Consider the following 19,020-nt stretch of genomic DNA (forward strand, 5'->3'; position numbering starts at 1 on the left):
AGTTGCACTAAGTGTGGTCCCCTCCAGCTACACTTCATAACATTGCATTTCAAAATCCATTTAAGTAAGTAAACTTGAATAAAACACATGAGAAATGTCATCAGCCATATTCAAGGGGCAGAGAATGAATGGCAAGGCAGAAGACAGCTAGAAGAAGTGTGGGAGGGGCTTGTGTCATGTGTTGCTCTGCCTCTAGTGTTTACATCTCCTTTACATCAAACAGATCCTTTGTGACCTGCTACCTGCTCTTGTGTGCTGTCACCTCCACTGCTCTGCTGCTGTGAAAGACACAAAGGACAATAATACTTAACATAAGTTCCCAGATTAGCAATTCCCTAGCTCAAAAGAGACATTCTATAATTTCATCATATTATAAAGTTTATAGCATAAGCATAACTAGAAATACAAAGTCACAAGCATATCAAATCAAAGAAATATCTTGGGGGATTTTATTTTGTACTTAATAGTCTCTTTCAGGATTACTGTTCCGTTGAGAATTATGAATGAAGGTAATCTATATAATGTATGTTTAAATCATCTTTACAACCCCAAAGTGAATAATAGAAGTAACTATTAATATATTAATTCCAGGTAACTTTGGTTATGTGTGATGCAAATATATATATATATATATATATATATATATATATATATATATGTCCGACAATTGGAGTGTGGGAGCTCCGAAGATACCTGAGTGCAGTGCTTGTGTAGCTCATCAATTGAAATGCATGGAGCACATGCCAAAACATGAACAGGGAGTGATAGAGCCCCATACGGGAGGTCACAGGGGGCCCAGTGATTGGGCACCCCACGATCAGACACTTATTTCTTATCCTGCTGATAGGGGATACATTTTAAAATAGTGAATTTCCCTTTTTAACATAGCTTGGCAGTATATTTCCTTTAAAACATATCTTTAAGTAAGCCTGGTATGTGAAATGTATGTGTAAAACAATATATTCAACTGCTCCAGTAAAAAGGAGAGATATAACATTGCACCAGAGATACACGAGTAGTGAATGTAGCGCGTGCTAACACGCCACTCCAAGTGTCGGACACCCCATGATCAGACAGGTATCCTCTGTCCTTGTGGAGTAAGTAGTAGAGTACCCCTTTAACATAGCTTAAAGAGGTACTACGCTTCCCTGCTTCGGAAGCACCCCCTAGCGTCTAGAAGTTCCTGGTTCCGAACGCTGCGTGAGGGCTTCCTTTGTTCAGGGCCACCCCTCGTGACGTCACGCCCGCCCCCTCAACGAAAGTCTATGGGAAGGGGGCGCGACGGAACAAGAAACTTCCGGACGCTGGGGAGCGGAGCTTCTGAAGCAGGGCAGCGGAGTACCCCTTTAACATTGTTATTCCTTAAAAAAAAAAAAACATTTTAGCCTGTTATGTGAAATGTATTTATAAAACTATATATTCAACTACTTCAGGAGAAATATAACATTACATCACATATGAATTCGGGTAGAAAACAGACATGGTGCACATCTACAATCTTGTATAATGATCTGATTGCTTCTCAGCATAATATCAAAAACTAACAGGTTGTTAGTATACATTTTTGATCAAAAAGTACAAGCCCACTCGCCACGTCAAGGCCACCTATTTAGAGTGGGTCCCTAACGTCCCTAGCATAAAATGGCGTAGCACTGGGCGGCGACCACCACCGCTGCGACACCAGTGTCCACGGGGGGGGGAAACGACCCACTGGCAGAGCGGCCCCAATGCCACTCAAACTAGTCTATGGGTCGCACCTCCCCGCAGACACGGACGCCGCACAGCACCACACCAGTGTGAACAAGGTGTAATAGCACACTTACCAAGCTCTCCTATCACATATGACTGAAGCTATTGGCAATTAATATATAATTAGTTATTTCTATTATTAACTTAGGAGTTGTAAAGATGATTTAAACATACAATATATGGATTATTTTTGTTTATAATTCTCAAAGGAAGAATAATACAATAATCCTGAAAGAAGAACCTATAAAGTACAAAATAAATACCCCAAGGTGGGTGTCTGACCTCTGGGCCCCCCATGATCTTCAGATCTCTTCCTGTGGATGAAGCGTGTTTTGGCATGTGCTCTATGCATTTTCTATGGGAGCAGCAAAGATACACGAGCAGCACGGTACTCAGGTATCTTCGGCGCTCCCATGGACAGTGCATGAATTGCATGCTGACACGTCACTCCAAGTGTCGGACTCCATGTGATCAGACACTTATCCCCAATCCTGTGGATAAAGGATACATATTAAAATAGGGGTGTTTGCTTTTAGAATAATTGTAATTATTAGGTTATTGTAAGAACATTTCCATACCTATATTATTTTTTCATCAAGGTTTTTTTTTTTTTTTACATACTACATATAAAATCAGTTGTACATTGCTCAATTAGATGTTATATGGACACCAATTTTGCCCATTTGAGCAGGCAGAAGCATGTAAAACCTGTATATGGGTAACATATGATTATTGATTTTCTCTCCCAAACTTCAGCAAAGGATGGCAAGCCACACCATATGGAACTCATGCAGTAGTACAGGGATCTTGTTAAATACCCATACAGAAAAGCTGTATTCAGCTGTTTAATATTGTAGTTGGGGAGGTGTTTTGTTAGTAGATATAGTTGTGCTATAGTTGTGTTAGTAGTTATTTTGCATTGAATTGTTGGTAAACATGTTAAAAATTTATAGAATCAAATTATTTTTTACTCTTTTGGTACCACTGTCACAGTTATTTCCATAACAACCATTAAGCCAACATAATCTTTAGACTTAGTAACCTCTTATTTCTACAGGTGTATTTAAAATACTTAGCCCCCAATCTCTTATAAGAACGTATAAGCTTCAGCTCAGGAATTCCTGGAGCATATTACATGTTTGGTTCCTTTTGAGTTCATAATTGCTTTGCCTTGTTGAAAAAGTTTAAACTATTTCAGTGGTTTTTGTGTCTGTTCTCAGGTTTTCAATTTATTTATGGACTTTTATGGCACAGATAGAAATCTATATTCATGTACTGCATACATTATACAAAAAAATCAAAATGATAGACCTCGGAATTTTATAGTCTTTTAGAACTCTGACATTTAAAGGCTCATTTGTCAGTTGATGGCTGGGATTGTGATACCCTATAAATCATTATTCGTCTGCAGCACATCTCACCTTGTAAACAAAGGATGTGCTGCCAGCAATGATGCAAGTAAACAGTCAAAAAAACAATTTGTTTATGTGGCCCTTCATTAGCAATAATTGGGTTGTGTAAATTCTCTTTTCCATTGATCAGTCCTTACATTGAGAAGCATTCTGCCCATCTAAAAGGAGCTGAGAGGGAATGTGTAACCTAGGTTTTTTTCTTACTGATTAAAGCAAGATACTAAAACATGTTCGTTTTTCTAATCTGTTTCTATTTACTGTTGTATTTTTATTTATTTTTTTACTTCAGTGTTTGTAATTATTATGGCGGCTGCCATCTTGCTTAAGCTGCTTTTAACAGAATTTAGAGATATGCTTTATGGCAAGCCCAATGAACATAGTCTATAATAGACTGAAGCTCTCCCATTGGCATTAATTGGAATTGTGTTTGAGCATGCTCAGATGACTTTTGAAAGGTCATTCCACAGGAAGGGAGAGGCTGAGCTGTGGGAAATACCTATTGTATGTACTTCAGTTATCCATCTGCTGGTGTCACCTTTTAATGTAACTCTATCTGTGATTTAGTGATTACTAAATAGTATAGCATTTCATATGCTATAAAAGCAGTATAACTGGCACTGTGCTGGGACTTATGGTGGGTGTTCTGCTTCCTAAGGTCTGACCCAGGCCTTGAATCAATCCAATAATCTTAAAGGGGTACACCACTCGCAAGCGTTTGGAACATTTACTTCTAAACATATGTTCTTACATAAATTCCGTATGGCTGGAGATATTTCGTTAATACCTGGTCACATGTTACTTATATATCAAATAAAAATATATGATAGTTAAATTAACCCTTACCTACACCCTTATATAAAAGATGGGTTTTTGTTTCAAGTCCCATGCAAGAATATGGGACATCCAGTACCTTACTCCACAAGCTCCGCTCTGCATCTCCTGGTGAATTTTTCAGTCTGGCTTGCAAGCCACACCCCATCTCACAAAGGCACACCCACTGCTGTTTAAGCCACTCACAAATGATCCCCAGGAACCACAATTACTATAGATACAAAAGCTCAGGGCCTAATCCTGAGGCAAAAGATCTTTTTTAACCTCTTAAGGACTCAGGGCGTAACTGTACGCCCTGAGCCCGGTCTCGGTGGGAAAAACATCACACCGGGTCGGTCCCGGCTGCTAATCATAGCCGGAACCCTGGGCTAACAGAGCGCGGCATCGGTCATTGTGCCGTGTGCTGTTAACCCTTCAGACGCGGCGATCAAAGTTGACTGCCGCATCTGAAAACGAAAGTAAACGCTTCCCGACAGCTCAGTTGGGCTGATCGGGACATCGTGATAAAATGGCGATGTTCCGATCAGTTGGGACGCAGGCGGAGGTGTCCTTACCTCTCTCCGCGGCGTCCGATCGTCGATTGATTGCTCCAAGCCTGAGCTACAGACTTGAGCAATCGAGCCCCAATCTGACTGATCCGTGCAAAGCTATGGCTTTGCAGGGATCAGCATAGGACATCAGTGTGTGCAGTGCTATAGGCCCCTATGGGAGCTATAGCACTGCAAAAAAAAGTGGAAAAAAAAAAGTTCATTTAACCCCTCACCTAATGAATCACCCCCCTTTTCCCATAAAAAAACTGTGTAAATAAAAATAAACATATGTGATATCGCCACATGCGAAAATGTCCGAACTATAAAAATATATTGTTAATTAAATCGCACGGTCAATGGCGTGCGCGCAAAAAAATTCCAAAGTCCAAAGTAGTGTATTTTTGTTCACTTTTTATATCATGAAAAAATGAATAAAAAGCGATCAAAAAGTCTGATCAATACAAAAAATGGTACCGATAAAAACTTCAGAACACGGCGCAAAAAAATTAGCCCTTATACCGGCCCGTATGCGGAAAAATTAAAAAGTTATAGGGGTTAGAAGATGAGAATTTTTAACATATAAATTTTCCTGCATATAGTTATGATTTTTTTCCGAAGTAAGTCAATATCCAACCTATATAGGTAGGGTATGATTTTAACCGTATGGACCTACAGAATAAAAATAAGGTATTATTTTTACCGAAAAATGTACTGCGTAGAAACGGAAGCCCCCAAAAGTTACAAAATGAAATTTTTTCTTCAATTTTGTCGCACAATGATTTTTTTTTTCTGTTTCGCCATGGATTTTTTGGTATAATGACTAATGTCACTGCAAAGTAGAATTGGTGGCACAAAAAATAAGCCATCATATGGATTTTTAGGTGCAAAATTGAAAGCGTTATGATTTTTAGAAGGTGATGAGGAAAAAATGAAAATGCAAAAACGGAAAAACGCTGAGTCCTTAAGGGGTTAAAGAAACCCCCCAACTAAAATATAACTTGTTGGTAATGTATTAATTTAATGCAAATGAATGCATTACCAACTTTGATTACAGGGTAATCATATCTATATATAGGGCCTATTGGCTTAAACTATGTATCCACTATGAGTAATGTGTCTATAGTTGGATTATATATAGGCACAATGCTGTAGCTTTACAGTTTGCTATGCCCTATCCAGTAGACTAGGTACCTGTCTTGCTCAAAATGCTATATTTAAAGAGCACTATGCATCTTTAGCCTACAAGCTGATATCATCCTGTGTGATAGGCCTAGCCATCAGCCAATAAACAAGCAAATATTTGTCAGCTGATTGTTTATTCAGTGTGTGTAAGCCCATGATAGTGATGAATATAAGGTCCACATTGGATCATTGATAAGCAGAATACACTATAGACATTAAGATACTATAATACTCCTTTTATAATATAGGATATTGATCACATAACAGCCAAAATAATCTTAAGCAATTATTAAACAGTATTTACCACTACAATAACGAGCTAACATACCAGACAGCACACAGGCGCAATAAGCCCTGGATACCAGCACTGATGTGCAAGTTCCTGCGCAAGCACAGGATGTCTTGAACCCGGACTTACATTTAAGTTTTTGCGCATGCGCAGTATCTAAATATTCAGACTGACATCTAAGTTTGTGTGCATGCCCGAAACTACGGGAAACTAGCACCGGATCATGTGAATGGTCCCATGATTGGAGTATCGACCCTCCGAGATGACAGCGGAGGATGGCATCATCTTACTAAGGCTCCTATCAGACGATCACGGACCAGATAAAGGTAATACATAACTGAACATTGGCTCCCTGTGTTGCAAACGGTGATTGGTAGACTATCTGGCACTGAGTTAAGACGCTACATGCCAAGTACATTTAAGGCTGGGGAGAAATATAGAGGGGTGTTTGCCATTCATTCCTCCTAAGGACGGTGCTGGCGCACTGAAACTAGTAGAGGACGGCAAATCATGTTTTTTAATTAGCATATCCAAGAGTCCAGCTTAGGGGGACTTCAGACCTCTAGTGACAATTTATGAGTGAGTTTATCCCAAGTATATCTTCACATCTGGAACTGTATTGCTGTATTTTTAAGTCACAAGTCATTTTAATTTTAACATAAGTACAATAAAAGTTATATTTTAGTAGGGGGGCTTTCTTTAAAAGGGATCTAGTGCACCAGGCTTAGGCCTGGGCTTTTGTATCTACACGGTTTAAGCTCCACCCCTTTTATTTTCTACCCTTTTGTGCAACGGTCTGGCTTGCAAATCACGCCCTTTTCCACAAAGCCACATCCCCTTCTATTTTTGGCTTACAATATCTTCATCACAACTCAGTCCCACCTGAAGACGGGACATGAGGACGAAATACGAGGTTGGGTTATGAGGACAGTATATGAGGATGGGATATGAGGATGGCATATGGGGTCGGGATATGACGTTGGGCTATGACAACAATATATGAGGAAGGGATATGAGGACAGGACATGAGGATGGGATATGAGGACAGGATATAGGGACAGGATATGGTGACAAGATATAAGGATGGGATATGAGGATGGGATATGAGGTTGGGATATGAAGACGGGATATGAGGACAGGCTATGAGAACGGGATATGAGGACGAGATATGAGGATGGGATATGACAACAATATATGAGGATGGGATATGAAGTTGGGATATAAGAATGGGAAATGAGGATGGGATATGAGGATGGGATATGAGGATGGGAAATGAGGATGGGAAATGAGGATGGGAAATGAGGATGGGAAATGAGGATGGGATATGAGGACGGGATATGACAACAATATATGAGGATGGGATATGAGGTTGGGATATGAGGATGGGAAATGAGGATGGGATATGAGGATGGGAAATGAGGATGGGATATGAGGACGGGATATGACAACAATATATGAGGATGGGATATGAAGTCAAAACCTTCCTTCTTTGTTGATTTTTCTCCCCAACAAGGATTAGGAAGGGAAAACCGGGCAGCGCCGGGTACTCAAATAGTAGATAATAATTGCAGACTCCTTATGCCCATGCATCCTGTTAATGCCCGTAGAAATGAAATTAGTGTGTGAGGCAGCCTATGCGTATTGCTATAGAATGTGGATATATAATGATGTTGGTTGTTTTGACCCGTTGATGAGTGGTACGCCCAAGTCATGTGACCACAAAAAGTGTGTTATTTCCACTGTTACTTTATCTATGATTAGCTGAGTTCCCAGCGCTGCTGGTTTTTCCTACCTTATCCTTGTAGGGGAGGAAAAGCAACAAAGGAGTTGTCCTTCTTTCCCGTCCTTAAATCCTGACCCCATATCCCGTCCTCATATCCCGACACCAAGTCCCCTCCTCATATTCTGATGTCTAAGGGAGGGGGCGTGATGGCCAGGTGGTCTGGCTTCATGCAGAGTTTCTTTGTGTGGACTGTCCAGCTCAAATGATTTAGTATGACAACTAGGGTCCCTATTACATGGGCTTACACACACTGAATAAACACCTCTAGTGACAATTTATGAGTGAGTTTATCCCAAGTATATCTTCACATCTGGAACTGTATTGCTGTATTTTTAAGTCACAAGTCATTTTAATTTTAACATAAGTACAATAAAAGTTATATTTTAGTAGGGGGGCTTTCTTTAAAAAGGATCTAGTGCACCAGGCTTAGGCCTGGGCTTTTGTATCTACACGGTTTAAGCTCCACCCCTTTTATTTTCTACCCTTTTTGTGCAACGGTCTGGCTTGCAAATCACGCCCTTTTCCACAAAGCCACATCCCCTTCTATTTTTGGCTTACAATATCTTCATCACAACTCAGTCCCACCTGAAGACGGGACATGAGGACGAAATACGAGGTTGGGTTATGAGGACAGTATATGAGGATGGGATATGAGGATGGCATATGGGGTCGGGATATGACGTTGGGCTATGACAACAATATATGAGGAAGGGATATGAGGACAGGACATGAGGATGGGATATGAGGACAGGATATAGGGACAGGATATGGTGACAGGATATAAGGATGGGATATGAGGATGGGATATGAGGTTGGGATATGAAGACGGGATATGAGGACAGGCTATGAGAACGGGATATGAGGACGAGATATGAGGATGGGATATGACAACAATATATGAGGATGGGATATGAAGTTGGGATATAAGAATGGGAAATGAGGATGGGATATGAGGATGGGATATGAGGATGGGAAATGAGGATGGGAAATGAGGATGGGAAATGAGGATGGGAAATGAGGATGGGATATGAGGACGGGATATGACAACAATATATGAGGATGGGATATGAGGTTGGGATATGAGGATGGGAAATGAGGATGGGATATGAGGATGGGAAATGAGGATGGGATATGAGGACGGGATATGACAACAATATATGAGGATGGGATATGAAGTCAAAACCTTCCTTCTTTGTTGATTTTTCTCCCCAACAAGGATTAGGAAGGGAAAACCGGGCAGCGCCGGGTACTCAAATAGTAGATAATAATTGCAGACTCCTTATGCCCATGCATCCTGTTAATGCCCGTAGAAATTAGTGTGTGAGGCAGCCTATGCGTATTGCTATAGAATGTGGATATATAATGATGTTGGTTGTTTTGACCCGTTGATGAGTGGTACGCCCAAGTCATGTGACCACAAAAAGTGTGTTATTTCCACTGTTACTTTATCTATGATTAGCTGAGTTCCCAGCGCTGCTGGTTTTTCCTACCTTATCCTTGTAGGGGAGGAAAAGCAACAAAGGAGTTGTCCTTCTTTCCCGTCCTTAAATCCTGACCCCATATCCCGTCCTCATATCCCGACACCAAGTCCCCTCCTCATATTCTGATGTCTAAGGGAGGGGGCGTGATGGCCAGGTGGTCTGGCTTCATGCAGAGTTTCTTTGTGTGGACTGTCCAGCTCAAATGATTTAGTATGACAACTAGGGTCCCTATTACATGGGCTTACACACACTGAATAAACAATCAGCTGACAAATATTTGCTTGTTTATTGGCTGATGGCTAGGCCTATCACACAGGATGATATCAGCTTGTAGGCTAAAGATGCATAGTGCTCTTTAAATATAGCATTTTGAGCAAGACAGGTACCTAGTCTACTGGATAGGGCATAGCAAACTGTAAAGCTACAGCAAGAATTGCAGAACAAAACTATTCTTTCCAATTATTTTGTCAGTATGAGTGATTTGACCCTAAAGTCTGCCTACAGCCATTGTCTTTGCATGGGGTGGTTTGTTCTTCCTTGATCTCGAAAGTTGTACAGGATATACGTGCTTTAAACTGACAGCATTATTCAGTAACAACTGCTCTTCTACATATTATCTGACTATTCTTCTGCTGCCTGCAGCGCACACATCATCTGGTTTTTTAAGCATTTATGGAATTTATCAGTCAGCGTACATGTGGGCAAGTTTTATACCTTGTATATATCTCTATATCTACGGTTCATATGAAGAAAAAAATCGGCACAATGGTGGGTTATTAATCCTAGGAGACAATTGCAGGTGCTCAGGCAGTCAGAGAGCTGATCAACGGTCACACTAGCTTTAACATCCAAAGGCAAGTAACAGGCGGAACTCCAGTGTTCCAATGAAGAAAAAGTGGTTTTATTCACCCAACCAGTCAGTACAAAAAAGATACAACGCTTCAACCTACACAGTGAGGTCTTTCTCAAGCTTGAGGAAGACCTCATTGAGTAGGTTGAAATGTTGCATTTTTTTTTGTACTGACTGGAAGGCCGAATAAAACCAATGGCTAGGAAAAAAGCAGCAGCAAATATTCAGCCAAATACAGCACATTTGACCGTACCCTTAATATAGAATATTGATCTCTAATGGAGACTTTGAAGGAGATTTATCAAACCTTGTGCAGAGGAACAGTGGATCAGCTGCCCATAGCAACCAATCAGATTTCAGCTTTCGTTACTTAGAGGCCTTTTTAAAAAAAGGAAAGCTGGAATTTGATTGGTTGCTACAGGCAACTACACCACTGTTCCTCTGCACAAGGTTTAATACATTTTCCCCAAAATCTGGCAAAGCCATAACCACAACATCATTTCAGATGTCCATCTTAAGGAAAGGGGTTGACAGAAACACAGGAGATGTTCATGTAACAGAACAGTATTCACTATGACAGACTTTAGCTTTTAGAAATGATTGGTAAGATATGTTAACCTTTGACAGTTGCTTCCATATTAGGTTTAGATCATTCTGGGTGTAAATAATCAATGAAAATAGATGTAACTTGTCTGCATAAAACAATTTATTCTGTAGTACAATATGTACTGTACAATGTTGTGTGCAGTAGTTTCCAACAAGTTGTCATAATAACTGCATAGTACTGTATATCTATGGGCTTTATTAGCTGGGCAGACTGCTGCTCATTGTAAGCGCCAATTTCAAGTATGGCACACTTTTAAGAATCCTAGGCCAGGCCTTATGAACAATTGTTTAATCAATCGTGTGGACCTTTCTTCCATCATCTACTATTACACAGGGAGAAGTGCAGAGCAACAAGCTTATTTGTCCCATGTAATAAAGCCTTAAGTCACTCAACCAAGACGATATCCTTCCACACTGGTAAAGATGTGTCCACTCTCAACTTGTCTCTGGTCTTTGCCCAGACTTGCCCAGACATCCTTTTACATTACAAGTGCACAGTATATCAATAGATTTGCAAATAATCCAGTTTGGAGAGTCAAAACGAAAGAACTGACAATCTAGGGACATAGAGAATCATTATCTCAATATCAATGTATAGCTGGCCATAGACATGAAATAGTTGTAATCTGAACGTTTGTTCGGCAACAGCTATCTTTTGTGCAGTTGTGAATATGTGTAAATGAAAATTGAATGTGGAACAGGGTGGGTGTATTTATATGAAATAGTTGGTGAATGAGCTATATGAATAGTACTTGGCCATAACTGAGTTTAGGGTTTGAAAGACCCTATACTGTCATGAGATCACCTGTTGTAAAAAGTTGAGTATACAAAATATATAAATCTCTGTCCTGATTGGCTGTACCCTGGTGGTCGATAGCAGGATGGTATGTAGTACGGTCGTGCTGAAGATGGATGGTGGTATGTATACTCATATGACTCACTTTAGTTCTAAATCTTATATGGAAGAGTTTTTTTTTTTTTATAGTAAGTACAAGTAAAGCGTATGTTTTAGGAAGTTTTATTTTTCATATTTCCAGTTTGATTGATAACCTCTGTTATTTTGTATATTACTGAGGTGACGGTGTCTCGGTCACCAAATTATATTTATGTCAGGGAATGAGTCAGTCAATGTGAACAAAATTTTAAAAATGTGAGTGATTATCAGGTTATGGGCTGGATTATACAGTCAGGGATTGTGTATTACTATAAAAAGTAGAAAAGAAAGAAAAAAGCCAGGTGCGCCCCTATTGAAGCCTGTCAGAGATATGCAGAGAAAATTAGGGTGTACATGTTTGCCTTTACCAGATGGTGTCGCGCTTAGAGCACAAAACCTACAGTAACATGTGGAGAGAAATTGTCCGGTGAGCAGCTTTAGAATGGAACCGTTGCTGGGATTTCCTCGTCCGGTGTGGTAAATGAGCATAAAATTCAAAAGTTATCCTGTATCTTGGCGCATCAAGGTGTAGGTTTAGGAAGATCGAATTATAAAAACAATGCGTTTACACCCTGGACTGGGGTCTTCATCAGGTTGTGTTGAAGACCTTAGTCCAGGGTCGAAACTTGTTGTTTATTTTAATGAATCCACCTGAACCTACACCTGGGTCCGATTGAAGCGCTAAGATACAGGAAAACTTTTGTATTTTCTGCTCAGGGAGTGTGTATTAAACCTACATGTTCCTCTGTGTAAAATATACTATAGAAAGGAAACATAATCAAAACACAAACAAATACATCATAAATGAAAAAGTATCAACTTTTTTTATTTTACATAAATGCAGCAGACAAATGCATGATTACAACAATTTAAAAAGACAACAAAGGAAACGAGGTCTACAACATGAGGGAGAGCAGCTCTCACCCTCTGAGGTACGGGTGGTCAAAAAGTAATAATACATGCAGCTAAAGCCTAACATTATAGCAATACAAATAATAAGCAGCAAAAAAACAACAAATAAAGTGCTGAATGTATGATTTATGTAGATGTTTAAAGTATAGGGCTAATAATATCAAGCAGGCATATGCAAGGGGAAGAATACATAAAATGGTGCAATAGGCTATGAAAGACAATGAACATAGAGCTGCACATGTTCACCCAGAGAGGTCAGCTAAAGGTGATCTTCAGCATCTTCACCAGTGTACTTTCCGGGATCCCCACACATTCTGTTCCTCAAGGGAACTTCATCTCCTGAGGAAGGGGGGCTGTTTCTAGAAGTCTGTTTTTAATATGTTCATCTATAGACTCCATGGTTGTGAGAGTCCAGGGGTATATGCATCTTAGGTAAGGGTCTGTACATTGCAGGCATTTTTTGGCTCTGTTTCCCTAATCCTTTTTACTGTTGTCAGTATGGATGAGCGAATCGAATCTGACGAATCCAAATTCGTTACGAATTTCAGAAAAAAAAACGAATGTGAATATCGCCGTGATTCGATTGAGCAAAAGGCTTCATTAAACTCCATTTAGTGCGGTCCAGGCTCCAGGGCATCTAAAATGGCAGATCCACATGTGAGGACATGGGGCAAGGAATTCTGGGAAGGTGGAAACAAGGGTAGGCGGGATGACCCTGAATCACATGCAGCATTCAGCCTATCAGCAGCCAGCCACCCCTGTGATGTCGCAGCCCTATATAATCAGCAGCAATCTTGCAGCCAGTCACTTCAGCCTTTTATTGCAGAGAGAGATAGAGAGGGACAGAGAGCAGTGTGTGTTGCACAGAAATGCATTTTTACAGCAACAATTCACCTCCCAGTCACTACAGCAATCTATTACAGAGAGGGACAGAGAGCAGTGTGTTGCACAGTGTGTTGCACAGAAAAGCAGTGCTTCACTTCAAGCCCAAATCCTTCCTAGAAGCACTGATAGGGAAGGGAGCGAGATTGAGTGCAATTTTGGGTGTAGTACACAGCGACTGTGTGCTGCAGCACTGGTGTATACTGCTGGTGTTGTACACAAATACTGCTTTAAGCATACTAAAGCGCATTGTCCTCCCCTCATAAGTGCACGCCACATACGTACACCTAAGTGGTGTACTATTTTGTTCCTGTTAAAGTCTTAAGGGCCTAGATATTGTGAAAGGCCAGGCAAAAGTACACACTGGCTCGTGCTGTACACAAATACTGTTTTAAGCGTACTGCAGTGCATTGTCCTCCTTTCATAAGTGCAAACCACATAAGTACATCTCAGTGGTGTAATATTGTGTTCCTGTTAAAGTATTAAGGGCTTAGATACTGTGAAAGGTCAGCCAAAAGTACACACCAGCTGGTGTTGTATACAAATGCATACTGGAACGCATTGTCCCCCCCTTCAATAATTGCATACAACATATGTACATCTATGTGGTGTACTATTTTGTTCCTGTTAAAGTCTTAATGGCCTAGATACTGTGAAAGGCCAGGCAAAAGTACACACTGGCTGGTGTTGTACACAAATACTGTTTTAAGCGTAGTGGAGCGTATTGTACTCCCCTCATATACGCACTATGGAGTTTATTTACTAACATGATCCCGACTGTTTTTTGTGGGGTTTTGCGCCCAAATTGTGTTGCACATCCCTTGCGACGCAATTTGCGACCCAAAAAAACAAAACCCTCCATTTTACAAGGAAAAACCCGAAATAGGCGTGGCCACTGGATAAAGTGGGCGTGGTCCCGACAAAGGGGGCATGGTCCCGTCAATTTTGAAAAATCCCAACATATTTACTATGGTTTAAACAGAAAATGTGGTGGATTTGAGCTGAGGAAAACCCGACAGATCAGAACAGTTGTAAGTTATAGCAAAACGTAGGGAAAAGTGCAAAATGTAAGGAAACCTGAGTAAATCCCTTGGGAAAATACCAGTCGGAAATCAAAACCCACAAACCCTCTTAGTAAATAAACCCCTATGTATGTAGGCAGAGAAGTGCCTGGACATGCACAGAGGAGTGGCAGAGTCCTAAATTCATCAGGCAGAGGTCGCAGCAGACTAAGGGTTAGTGGATGCAGGAGTCGCAGCGAGAGGCCTGAGCTCCCGGTTTTAGCTAGCGGTCGTGTCTCGACCAGCAACATATCTGCTGTCATTGATTGGTTAACACGGTCATCCACTTCATCACAAATAACATCTGATAGCCCCAGTCAACAGTCCGTGGGTTCCTCAGACAAAACCCTCAGTTGGCGTGGCCGGGAGCAGTCCCTGTCCTCCCATTGCCTCTCTCCTAAGCTGTTCCCTCCCCCACAGAAGTATCTTATACTGTGGGTTCAGCTCCACTATTTAGTGAGGATGATCTAGAGGACAGTCAGCAGCTACTGCCCAGCCAAGAAGTGGAGGAGACATCCGCCGCTCACTCCGCTAGGCGGGCAAGTAGTGATGAGGAGAGTGGCTCCTGAAGCAGACATTGTTGAGGAACCTGAGGAGGACACCAGTGATGTGCAGACACAACTCGGTGATGATGAAGCCGATCACACTTGGGAGCTGGGTGCAGAAGGGGCTTCATCATCATCATCATCATCAGGAGAAGAGGGTTGCAGGTTGCCCATGAGGCAGCAGCTGAGCTAGAAAGGTGGTAGCATGGTTGGCAGTCAGCATGGTGGCAAAAGTGGAAAGTCTGGAGCCAAACGTGCCCGGGGTAGACCACCTGCTTTGTGGCAGCCTACCTTCCCGGGAGGTAGTGGAACAGGGGTTCCTAGAGTTGGCTGCAGTAGGAGTCAATCAGTGCAGACTGTTGGTGGGAAAATCAGTTATTCGGCGGTGTGTCAGTTTTTCATTAAGCAACCAGAGGAGCTTAACATGGCCACATATAAGATGTGTCGGCAGCAGGTGAAGCGTGGCCAGGGTCCCAATGTAGGCACCACGTCCCTGCATCAACATATGCAGCGTCAACATAAAGCGGCATGAGAGAACTATGGCTACGATGTGGAGGTCCAGCCAGCTGCATCACTTAGTGGCACGCCGCTCCCTGTTTAAGCCAACCAAGGCTCCACCACCTCAGCCGAAGGGAGCTGTGTGTCATACCCATCTTCTGTCGCTGCAGATGCTCCTGCTCCTCCTACTTCGAGTCAGTTATTCCAACAGCAATCCATTGACGAAGCCATGTCCAAGAGACAACAGTATGCGCCCTCTCATCCAACGGCGCAGAAGCTGAAAGTGCTCCTGTCCAAGTTGCTGGTGCTGCAGTCCCTCCCTTTTCAAGTGGTGGATTCTGCACCTTTCAGAGAACTGATGGCTTGTGCCAAGCCGAGGTGGAGAGTCCCAAGCCGTTATCTCTATACGAAGAAGACAGTACCAGTCCTGCACAATTTTGTGGAACAGAAGGTGGGCCAGTCCTTAAGCCTGTCAGTAAGTACCAAAGTGCACGGCAGCACCGTAGTGTGGAGCTGTAATTACAGTAAGGGAAAATACATGTCCTTTACGGCCCACTTGGTGAATGTGGTTCCTGCACAGCCCCAACAGCAACTTGGACAGGTCACGCCGCTTCCGCTTCCACGCTCTCAGGCCATTGGTCCTATGACGGTGTGCGACTCCACCTCCTCGTCCTCCACCATGTCCTCAGCCTCCACTGCACAGACCAGTCTTAGTGCCCCTCCAGCCTACCATGTGTGCAGGGCATGGCGGTGTCAGGATGTTCTTCAAATGGTTTGCCTTGGCGAACGGAGTTACACAGGGGAGGAACTGCTAGAAGTCATTCATGAAGAAATCGAATCATGGCTTACTCCACAATAAACTGGAAATGGGAACCATGGTGACTGACAATGGGAAGAACATCTTTTTTAAATTTTATTAAAGATATAAGGAAAAAAAACATACATAAGAAGAGAGCGTATCATGTACAAAGTACAAATTAATCCAATTTCAATGAACAGGAGGATCACTCTCCATAGTACAGCACATTTTCCACGTAAATAAGCCTTCTTGGAAGATAACATAAAATTAAACAGTATCAAGTCCTCACCAATACATACAAGAAATCAGAGTGTGTCCGTAGGTAAATATAGAAATGTATGTGGAGGTCACGGTAAACGATAAACGGTATAAACCCCTACATTGGCAGCAATCCGTGGCAAGTACAGGATCGTAGGGGGGATATACTCATACTATCAGGCGAGATAAGCTAGGTGGATGATGTGTAACAAAAGAAAAGAGGTGCTGTATCGATCATGAGCAGGAACTAATACACTCACGAACATATCAACATTCCAACATACCAAACGAGCCAGTGAACTCCGTCCCACCCCTCCCCCCTCAACAACCCACCAATCATTACTGAGATAAAACATCCAGCAACGTTAAAGCCCTATCCCTGGGACAACGACATCAACTAATAACATTTAGACACAGGACCAAGGGACAAAAGACAGTAGACAGAAAAAAGAAGAAGAAAAAGACTAGTAAGAAAAGAAAAGAAAAAGAAGAAAGAAGGATTAGCAAAGAAGATTTAGACCGAAACCAGGTAAGTGATCCTCGCCACAACAGCACCCCCCCCATCCTCAGTCAACTCTAAGACCACCCAGTGAGCCACTCAGACTCGCTCTACGGTACCAGGAGGAGCCACAAAACTCCTTCATTAAATCAAGTAGCTCAGTGGGTGTATATGCATCCTTCCATAAATGACTGCCAAGTGTGGAAAAATCTTTTGGCTCTCTTCTCTGTATCACGCAGTGTGTCCACCCTATCAATGAAAAGAAGGCCCTTCATAATGTCTATCACCTGCTGCAACGTAGGAGGATCTTTCTGTAACCACTGTCTGAGTAGACCTTTAACCGTGGAAAGTAACATAAAATGCACCCCCCTGATGGTCACCACCGATCCTCCCCCACCATCTAGAACTGGTCTCGGTACGTAGTGAAAGATCATGGCTAAAGGTGAAAGTGGAACATCCACCTTCCACACCTTTTTGATGTATGCCTGCACTGATGTCCAAAGTGGATGTAGTAGTGGGCAGTCCCACAGAGCGTGTAGGTGTAATATAGATTTGAGGTCCCAGGGGTCTGCTAATGATCTTTCTAAAGAGGTGTTAGAGAACCAAGATGCGTCTAGAATCCAATCCCTGACATGCCGTAACAAAGCGGCCAAGTTATAGAGGCGCAGGTCAGGAAACTTTCTGAGAGCAATATGGGGCCGTTTGCCCTTCCATAGGAAGGCTGTAAACGCTGAATGTAATTTAGTCACATCGGTGTGCCGAAGCCGCAGGGGCACCATTTGTAAGGGGTATAGCAGTCTCCCAAAACTCACCATCTTTACTAAATGAGCCCTACCAAGAAGGGACAACGGGAGGGACTGCCACAGTATCAATTCACTCTCTATACGTTTGAATAATGGGGTATAGTTCAGGTTATACAGAGACACAGGGTTGCTACCTAGTTTAATCCCCAAATAAGTAATAGACTTGGAGGCCACCTCAACTCCTAGGTCGGTCGATATCCTATGGTTACCCGTACCCAGATACAGTAATTGACACTTGGATACATTTACTTTATAACCTGAATAGCGGCCAAACTCCCCCAGGATGTCCAGAATACCTGGCAATTGCGAATTCGGAGAACCCAAAAACAATAGCATGTCATCTGCAAAACACGCCAACTTCAATTCCTGGTTCCCAACCTGAACACCTTTATATGCTGGGGAGTTCTTCAAAAACACTGCCAATGGTTCCAACACCAAATCAAAGAGCAGGGGTGAAAGGGGACACCCCTGTCTAGTGCCCTTTTGTAGACGTATGTTATCTGATAGAAAACCAGGAGTGTATAGCCGGGCCTTCGGCTCCTTATATAGGGATGACAAGAAAGTTCTAAAAGGTCCCCGTAGCCCAAATTTATCAAGAACACTGTCTAGCCACGCCCAACTGACGTTGTCAAATGCCTTTTCCGCGTCAACGGCCAATAAGCCGGGCGGGTCTGAACAATAGCCCCTCTTACCTACAACCTCCAGCGCCGCCAGGACCGACCTAAGAATAATTACAAGGAACTAGGTGCCAAGCTGAAGAAAAGGACCTCTAAGGTTGTGTTCTTTGGAATACTTCCTGTGCCATGCGCATCGCAGGAAAGACAGCGGGAGCTTAGGGAGGAAAATGCATTGCTTAAGTCGTGGTGTGAGGGGGAAGGGTTTGGGTTTTTAGAGCACTGGGCTGACTTTTCATTGGGGTACAAACTCTATTCTACGGATAATTTGCACCTGAATGGAAGGGGGTCTGCTGTGCTGGGGGAGAGAATCCTGGAAGGGGTGACTGAGTATTTAAACTAGGTGAGTGGGAGAGGATAATAAAGCAAAGAAAGCAGACAGTGGGATGGATAGGTTAGAGAGGGGTCAGGACATAATGGTGGGTGGAGAGGAGTCCTGTGG

General features: G+C 42.3%; 1 long non-coding RNA gene across 1 annotated transcript in view; it reads right to left on the bottom strand.

Annotated features, from left to right (window-relative positions):
• Window positions 1–208: 208 nt before the first annotated feature.
• Window positions 209–19,020, bottom strand: part of LOC130361851 (uncharacterized) — a 34,614-nt gene continuing 15,802 nt past the window's right edge. Inside the window, exon 4 of the long non-coding RNA XR_008891179.1 lies at window positions 209–278. This is a non-coding gene — a long non-coding RNA (uncharacterized LOC130361851). The remainder of the gene's footprint in view (window positions 279–19,020) is intronic.

Source organism: Hyla sarda, chromosome 3, assembly GCF_029499605.1.
Source record: "Hyla sarda isolate aHylSar1 chromosome 3, aHylSar1.hap1, whole genome shotgun sequence".
In the NCBI taxonomy this organism is placed as follows: domain Eukaryota; kingdom Metazoa; phylum Chordata; class Amphibia; order Anura; family Hylidae; genus Hyla; species Hyla sarda.